Genomic DNA, 9,057 nt, shown 5'->3' with positions numbered 1-9,057 from the left:
CTTCAGTGTCCAAGTAAGTCCTGGACAAATGACATCCAAAGCCAAACAGACATTATTTTTAAAATATGTACTATTTCCACTTCCTTAAAAGAAACATGTCGTGTAGAGGAACTATTGTCAAAGTAAAAGAAAACACCACATCATGCAAAGATAACGATGTTGTTGTACAGCTATTTGCCTCATCAGCAACAGTCCTGGGAACTCCTGCAGATACTACATCCTCCTCTCGGTCATAATTTATAAAGGTAGCATGCCTGACCTATGGACTTTTAAGCTTCCTGCAACTGTCAATCAAATGTGTTTGCTATTTCTATAAAGTTGCCAAAATCAATTTATTTTTCAGATATTTAACCTAGTAGAGGAGATTTTATTCCCATATAATTCAAAGTCCCAAACTAATACTATTAATGGATAGGACTAAGTTCTTAAGCCATATTTCAAATATAGATGTTGCAAAGCCTTAAAGGAAGTTTCAGATTGTAAACCCTTTAATGATCTGATGGTAAAACCATGTCTTTGAGTAACTATAAAGTACTGTTGGGTTACATGATACAAAGATGAGTCAATGTCTGGAGAGATGGCTCAGAGGTTGAGAGAACTTGCTGCTCTTCCAGAGGACCTAAGTTTGGTTCCTATAAACAACATGGCAGCTCACAACTTCCTGTAACTGTAGTTCCAGGGTATTTCTTGTCATCTTCTGGCCTCTCAGGCAAGCAGATTCATGTGTGGTACACATGGAGACATGCAGGCACTGACATGCATAAAAATAAGAATAAGTAAATCACTTTTAAAAATGAATTTATAAAACAGGCAAAGAATAGTTTTAGTCTCACTAAGAGTGCCTTCATCTTAATGTATAAAGCACGGTAAAGAACATACTTTTCAGGGTATGATAGGGGACTTCAGAAGAAGGCAAATGATGGATTCCCATGCAAAGGCTGTTGCAATGTAAATAATAAACCAGGGATGCTTGTAATACATCTATCTTACCAGGTGAGTGATAGAAGGAAGAAAATAATAGAATTGAAAATACACATGGGGCCTATGACATAAAATCCATTCCAAGAAGAAAAATTGTATAACAGCCCACATTTAAATTAAGCATGTATCAAATAATTTAAGGACACACTTCCAGGTGATAAGAAGAAGGCAAACAAAGTCAGCAGAAGAAAGAAGTACTAATGACCAACACGGAGACTAATTAAACAAAAACCCAAAGAACATGAATAATCAATGAGACAGACTTGGTTGTTTAAAAAGATAAAGAAGATTAATACGCACTTAGAAAACTGATTCAGAAAAAGGCAGAACTCAAATTAATAAAATTAGAGATGAGATAGTAATAGTTACAGAAGAATTATTAGATTCTATGGCATATTTTAAAAGCTATATTCTAATAAATTGAAAATCTATAATAAACAAAGAGATTATAATGATAATGAAAAGTCTCCCATCCATAAAAACAAGTCTAGGCTTAGATAGATGTAGGCCGAATTCCACTGGGGCTTGGTGTTTTATGGAAATTGACCTTATTGCCATACAATGGCTATGCAAGCATGTATCACTGAGCTATATTTCAAGCCAGACCTGGTTGTCAAAAAACTAGCATCTATGTAAGTTAAATTATCTCATTAAATAGAAATGAAAGAAACACTGGCAAACTTGTACGAAGCCAAATACACCAAAACTCAGTTAAAATGACAAAAATTAAAATAATAGGCTAAAATCACAAGATCCTCTTAAGTGATGGAGGAGTCCAACTCCATCCATGGCAAAAAATACAGTGAAGAGCAGAATCAGAAGGAACCGACCTCAACATGGTGAAGGCTCTGTCTAATAAAACTGTAGTGAACATTATACTAAGTCAGAAAAAACTCAAACACAAACACTAAAGATGTCTCCACAATTCTGTAGTATAGTCATCCAAGTCTTAGCTAGAATAAAAGAAATAAACCGAAAGAATATGACGAGGAAAAGATGTCAAATTATCATTCTTATCAGATAATATGATCATGTACATAAGAGACCCAAAATATTCCACTAGGAAACTCAGGACTGATACTCTCAGTAAAGTAGCAAGATACAAATTCAACATAGAATCATCATCAATGTTTTTTTCCATATCAATAATAAATAAACATGCTGTGATAGTAAACAGGAACTCAAGTCTTATACCCAAAATCCGAACACTCCCAATTGTATGAGCAGCCAGTTCTCAAAAGGATATCTGCTGTGATGTAATCTCTCCTAGATATAGCTGCATAAACAAGACCAGACCAGTAACAATATCAATAGACATGATAGTACAAAAGGGGAACATCTCACAGGGTTACACCTCTAGACAAAAAACTATCGGCTATATATGAATGATGGAAGAGGGCAATTAGCCTTTCCCAGGGATGAGACGCATTATTGGTTATTCAATACAAAATGGTCAACCCAGAAACTGAATGAATGCAGAATGGACTCAGCAGGTTATATTTGCATATCTGTGAATTCATACATATTTATTAAATAATGCTAATCACAAAAAAGGAGAATTTTGATTTGAAAGTGGACAGGGACATAATAGAGTCTGAAGGGAAGAGTACAGCGACTGACTATGCTGTAATTCTATTTTACTTAATACATACAAAAATTTTTAAAAGTGATGACTGTATGAGAATTACCATCTTGCCTATGTTAATTACATAAAAGCATGTTATTGTTCTTTCTTTAAAAACAAAACAAACAACAACAAAAAACAGAAACTCTTCAAAATAAACTCCTTCTTCCTTAAATATGTAAATATGTTCACATGAGCAAAACCAGGGTGCTGCAAATGTTTCTCCGAGCTAAACTGTTCTGTTTTAAAAAGCAGCAGTATGAGCAGCCCCAGGCTCCCCAGCTGTACCATGAAAAGCTCTGTCATTATCCAGCAAGCACTTGGTACCAGTTCTAGAGGGATTTGGGCTTTCATCTGTACCTGTGTATATGTCAATAAAGCAATCAAACTCAAATTAGACAATTCCAAGGTTCAGATTACACAGGTAAATAGCTCTTATAGTGTGAAATCTGGTGTCTACTCATTGGTACCACTTTCTCAAATAATGGTGTCTCCATTTGTCCAGTGTGCTGTAAATCACATGGCTCAAGAAGAGGATGTGAGGAAAATAGAGTATCTTCAGTGTGGCCTGTGTGTCTGTTCTGCACTGGAAGAGAGGCAGCCATAGCCCAATGCCCTGTTGCTGCCTATGGCTTCAGAAGACCCGAGTCCTAACTTCTATGAGGAACAGAGTAGCTTGAGATGATCATTTAGCTCCGAGACTTCCTGTAATAAGACGAGTCAGAATAGAAAAAGTAGAGACACACAAGTACATGATTAGAGCAGAAGGCCTAGAAATAGACTCACACAAATATACAAGAGAGACCTGGTCTTTAAGAAAGGAGCAAGAGGGAGGGGAAGGTCTATGGTCTACAATTTCATTAGATCATACTGAGTAAATAGCCAGCTATATGTAGAAAGGTAAATAGAGACATAAACCTTATATCATATACAAAAATTAACTGTAAAAAGATCACATGCCTATTTAAAACCAAAACTGAAAACAGCAGGAAGAGAACACAGCAAACTTAAGTGATAGCAGGTCTGTTGATTCTGACATGATACCCATGGGGATACAATAGTTTGCTAAATGTAGATGTTTGCGCTATGAGCTACATTGTTAGCAGAATGGGAGGAAATACCAAAGACAAAGAATTTGGAAACCAGTCTATCTGATAAAAGAATTGTATCCAAAATATAAAATTAGATATAAAGAAATTTAAGTTTCACTGATAATTGTAATGACATTGCAATTATAGAAGTTCTGATATAAAATAGAACTAGATAGTGGTTTGCTTTATTAGAAGATGAATGTACAAGTGTTATACTTGTAAACACATGATTGCATGTAAATATCTGTGCTTAGATAATGGGTTTCCCAAGAGCCTCTTACCAGCTTACTATAAAGGCTTCCTGGGGAGAGTGTTGATGCTTATTTTCTTGATGCCCATCCATCAGCCATTATTTCTTAGGAAAGGGAGCAGTCCAAAAGAATTTCCATTTCACAACATGCCTGATTCTTCATCTGCTTTAAGACTGACTGAATTAATAATGAGTCACACTTTCTGAGAAAGAAGAAAATAGCAATCATAAGTGCTGAGGAAGCGTACATTTAAAATTACCCACAAAACCATATAGCAAACTGTTCTGGAAATTGTTAGTCATAAAGCAGAAAATTGTTGTAAAAAAAATAGACAAGAGATAAAAATGTCAGTGTGTAAAAATCCCAATAGTATCTGCTCACCATTTCACAATAAATTAATAAATAAATAAATAAATAAATAAATAAATATATCCAAAGTGTACAATTCTTAAATCCTAAATGATACAACTTAGCTACATAACGTTTTATAGTATGTTTTAACTCCTAAGCAGTTAAGTTACAGGGAAATTTTTTTAAGATCTAAGTTTTGTAGTTAGATGGGTTTGGAGGAAGACCACATCAATATAAGTGACAGAATCAAATCAAGGGGCCCAGTATAAGCTGGGCCAACTATTCATCATACATTTAAATGTTACTTTAGGACCAGCACAGGAGAGGTCAGACATCACTATCTAGCATGTCTAACCTCTCTTTTCCCTGATGAAATATAAATATTAATGGCTGGAAGGACTTTTGCTCATGTTCTGTCTGAACTCTCAGAGGAGCCCAGAGGACAGACCCAGAGGGTCTGAAAGAAGTAGAAACCATGAGCTGATGGGAAAAGCACCATAGACCTGTCTGGGCTTTGTGTTGATTCGAAGCTTTCTTCTTTGTTAGAACGTTTGTTACCTCCCAAGAACTATCAAATCACATCCGTTTCACAATCCTAAAAGCTGAGAATATCTATATCAAAGAAAATGCCTGCTCCAACTTGGAGTTTAAAAATAAAATTCAGCAAACCACCTAAGCTAAAAAAACTTTGGACAAAACGCACACGGTTCCCACAGAGGCTTTGTGGGTTTTCTTCGAAGGTGAAGAACTTGAACACAGATGGTGATCATGTGGCTAGGTCCCAAAGCAAGAGACACTGGAGGAGAGAGCTCTGCAGAGCATCCTGGCGGGGCAATGGAGCAGGCAGCAAAGGAAAGTAAGCAATGATAGCAAGTATGACCGTGAGGAACTAAAAATGGAGAGACCACTGTGGTAAATGGAACAAAGAAAAGCTTTAAAGAAAGGAGAATTTAGTTGGGGGTATGGTGGTTTGAATGAAAAGTGCCCCCTAATAGGCACTGTTAGGAGGTCTATTCTCATTGGAGTACGCGTGGCCTTGTTGGAGTGTCACTGTGGAGGTGGGCCTTGAGGTCTCTGATGCTGGAAGCCCAGTGTGGTATTCTCTTCCTGCTGTCAGCTGAACCAGATGTAGAAGTCTCATCTGTCTCTCCAGCACCATGTCTATCTGCATTCTTCCATACTTCCCACCATGATGACAATGGAATAAATCTCTAAATTACCAGCAACCCCCCAGTTAAACCTTTCCTTGATAAGAGTTGCCACAGTCATGGGTGTCTCTTCCCAGCAATAAACTCCAACTAAGACAGAGGGTCTGTTGGCAGTGTACTCTGTGTTAAGCGACTTACTCAAAGCATCCTCATTTACAGCTCTATGATGTGCATGGGTCCTCGCTGATCTTCGCATCTTCCTAACCACAAACTTAAGGATCAACTGCCTTTCAGCATTCATTCAGCCAGATTGAGAGGTGACAGAACATCCATTACTGTAGCTTAGAACAAAAGAAAGATGGGTGAGGTCTCACGTGACAGGAGCTAGTACCTAAAGGGGAGAACGTTATTCCAAGATGCACACCTTTTGATACTCTGTCCCAAATCACCCCCACAGATAGAAAATCACAACTTTTATCCTGGGGAAGAGAAAAACCTCAGGTTTGAAAGCAGGATAGAAATATATCTTTCTTTTCACAACTGTAATTACCATTCTTGGTCTCCATCCTGGGTGGATTTATTCCTTTCTCCTGCAACTATTTCCTCCCAGTCATGGCACTGTCCAGGAGAAGTAGTTTTAACTATGTACTCTTTTCTACAAAATGATTGTGGAAAGGGACTATGATCAATCCATATAACAAGTCTCTCACACAGCTTGGCAGTAAGTCATCTTTATTCATTCCGCTGCCCTCACACCATACGAAGCCCACTCCATATGTTGAGGTGCAGTGACATGCAGGCCACAGCTTGCTTTTACACTGCAGATTTTTCAATGTAATTGCATGTAACACTTTATTTATAGACATGAAAAGGCACTTAGAACCCAATTACATAGTTGAAAATTGCATATCTCTAAACAGATGTAGAATAATTAAGAAGAAATTCAGTGTATATTTACAGAAACTCATGGAATTACTGAAATGTCTTATTTCAACTTTCCCTAAGCAGATCCTTTGATTGTGATGCCAGCCTGTGTTGGTCTGTGATCCTCATAGATATTTATGCAGGCTAAAGGGGAATGCAGGTATTGTTTCTATGCATTTGTTCTTGCTTCCTTATGGCCCTAACCACTTGCTTAGTGGTAAATGTTTCTATTTTCTTTGCCCAGGAATGATCTGACAGATAAAACTTCTTTCTGGAAACATTTCTAGAGCTCTTCATTGGTGGGTGGATGTAAAAAGATTTTCCTCTCACTGTGGCTTAATATGATTGTGTTATTTAAGACTACATCAATTTCTCATGCTATTCGCTCAAAAGAATCAGATTAGAAATCCCATTGACCGTGGGAAATCCTTAGTCAATTTTATATATTTTGGGAGCAGATAGAAGCAACATGAATAACAGAAATCCATCTTGAAGGTAACGCTCTTAACTATTCCCCTCTGGGCTACCCCAAAGATAAATAAAGCATTCATCAATACAGCAAGTTTCTAAGTTTCTTTCCCTCTGATGATCGAATCATTGTTACATTCTAAAAGCCAAGGGCCTACAGAGACCGAACAATGTTTTTAATGAGAACGTTTCACATAAAGAAAGAGTCTTATTCTACTTTGCAGTTAAAAACATCTACTTTGGGAACTCCTGGGCTTAATAAAAAAATGACTTTTCAAACTGGTGTTATTAACTTTAATATTATATTGATGTGATTTTTAGTTGTCAATACCTATGGCATAACTTAAATCATTTCCAATAATAACAACATGCATTATTTAGTCCCAGCAGGGATTAGGGGTTGAATGTGCTGTGTGAACCATGAATTTTTTAATACTCATTTTCTCTTCATAATATAAACAAATTATCTAGCGTTTTTAAAGCTTCCAACAGTTTTCACATAGCTGGGAACTCTTCTGGATTGGTATATTTCTTTTTTATCTCTGTATTTGCAAAGCTTCTGTAAGGCAAAGAACACTGTCAATAGGACAAACTGGTAACCACCAGATTGGATAAAGATCTTTACCAATGCTACATCTGATTACACTCCAGAGAACCAAATAAACCTATTAAAAATGGGGTAGAGAACTAAGCAAAGAATTCTCAACAGAGGAATGTCAAATGACTGAGAGGCACCTAAAGAAATTTTCAACATCCTTAGTCATCAGGTTTGTTTTGCAAATCAAAACAAACCTGAGATTCCACCTCACACTAGTCAGAATGCCTAGGATGAAAACTCAGATGACAGCAGCTGCTGGCTAGGATGTGGAGAAAGAGGAACACTCCTCCATTGCTGGAGGGATTGCAAGCTGGTACAACCACTCTGGAAATTAGTTTGGCGATTTCTCAGAAAACTGGGCATAGTACTACCTGAGGACCCAGCTATACCATTCCTGGGCATATACCCAGAAGATGCTCCAACATGTAATAGGGAAACATGCTCCCCTATGTTCATAGCAGCCTTATTTACAATAGCCAGAAGCTGGAAACAACCCATATGTCCCTCAACAGAGGAATGGATATAGAAAATGTGATACATCTACACAATAGTACTCAGCTATTAAAAACAATGAATTTATAAAATTCTTAGGCAAATGGATGGATCTGGAGAATATCATCCTGAGTGAGGTAACCCAATCCCAAAAGAACCCACATGGTATGCACTCACTGATAAGTAGATATTAGCCCAGAAGCTTGGAATACTCAAGATACAATTCATAGACCACATGAAGCTCAAGAGGAAGGAAGACCAAAGTATGGGTATTTCGGTCCTTCTTAGAAGAGGGAACAAAGTACCCATGGAAGGAGTTACAGAGACAAAGTATGGAGCAGAGACTGAAGGAAAGGCCATCCAAAGACTGCCCCACCTGGGGGTCCATCCCATACAGTCAAAAAACCCAGATACTATTGAGGATGCCAACAAGTGCTTGCTGACAGAAGCTTGATATAGCTGTCTCCTGAGAGGCTTTACCAGTGCCTGACAAATTCAGAGGTGGAGGCTCACAGCCATCCATTGGACTGAGCACAGGGTCCCCAGCAGAGGAGATAGAGAAAGGTCTCAAGGAGCTGAAGGGGTTTGTAGCCCCAAAGGAGGAAAAACAATATGAACCAACCAGTACCCCCAGAGCTTCTAGGGACTAAACCAGGAACCAAAGAGTACACACGGAAGGACTCATGGTTCTAGCCGCATATATGTACCAGAGGATGACCCTATCAGTCATCAGTGTGAGGAGAGGCCTTTGGTCCTGTCAAGGCTCTATGCCCTAGCATAGGGGAATGTCAAGGTCTGGAAGTGGAAGTGGGTAGGTTTGTGAGTAGGGGGAGGTAGGAGGGGATAGGAGGCTTTTGGAGGGGAAACCAGGAAAGGGGATAACATTTGAAATAAAAATTTTAAAAAAAATCTAATAAAAAACTAACAAATAAAATTTTTTAAAAAAGAAACATTCACATAGATAAGAAAGATGGCTCAGTGATTAAGAGCACTGGCTGCTCTTTCAGAGGTCTTGAGTTCAATTCCCAGCAACTGCATGGCGGCTTGAGATCTAATGCCCTCTTCTGGTGCACAGGTGTACATACAGATAGATCACTCATATACATAAAAATAAATAAATCTTAAAAAA

General features: G+C 37.9%; 1 long non-coding RNA gene across 1 annotated transcript in view; it reads right to left on the bottom strand.

Moving 5' to 3' along the window:
- Positions 1 to 470: 470 nt before the first annotated feature.
- LOC116085029 overlaps positions 471 to 9,057 on the bottom strand; it is a 13,659-nt gene continuing 5,072 nt past the window's right edge. The window contains exons 2-4 of the long non-coding RNA XR_004116372.1: positions 5,645 to 5,787; positions 3,978 to 4,149; positions 471 to 751 (exon numbers count right to left, since the gene is read on the bottom strand). This is a non-coding gene — a long non-coding RNA (uncharacterized LOC116085029). The remainder of the gene's footprint in view (positions 752 to 3,977; positions 4,150 to 5,644; positions 5,788 to 9,057) is intronic.

The sequence above is a fragment of the Mastomys coucha genome, unplaced genomic scaffold, assembly GCF_008632895.1.
Source record: "Mastomys coucha isolate ucsf_1 unplaced genomic scaffold, UCSF_Mcou_1 pScaffold9, whole genome shotgun sequence".
NCBI classification, from domain to species: domain Eukaryota; kingdom Metazoa; phylum Chordata; class Mammalia; order Rodentia; family Muridae; genus Mastomys; species Mastomys coucha.
The sequence above is the reverse complement of the archived record's forward strand: the minus strand, read 5'-3'. Positions and strand labels throughout refer to the sequence as shown.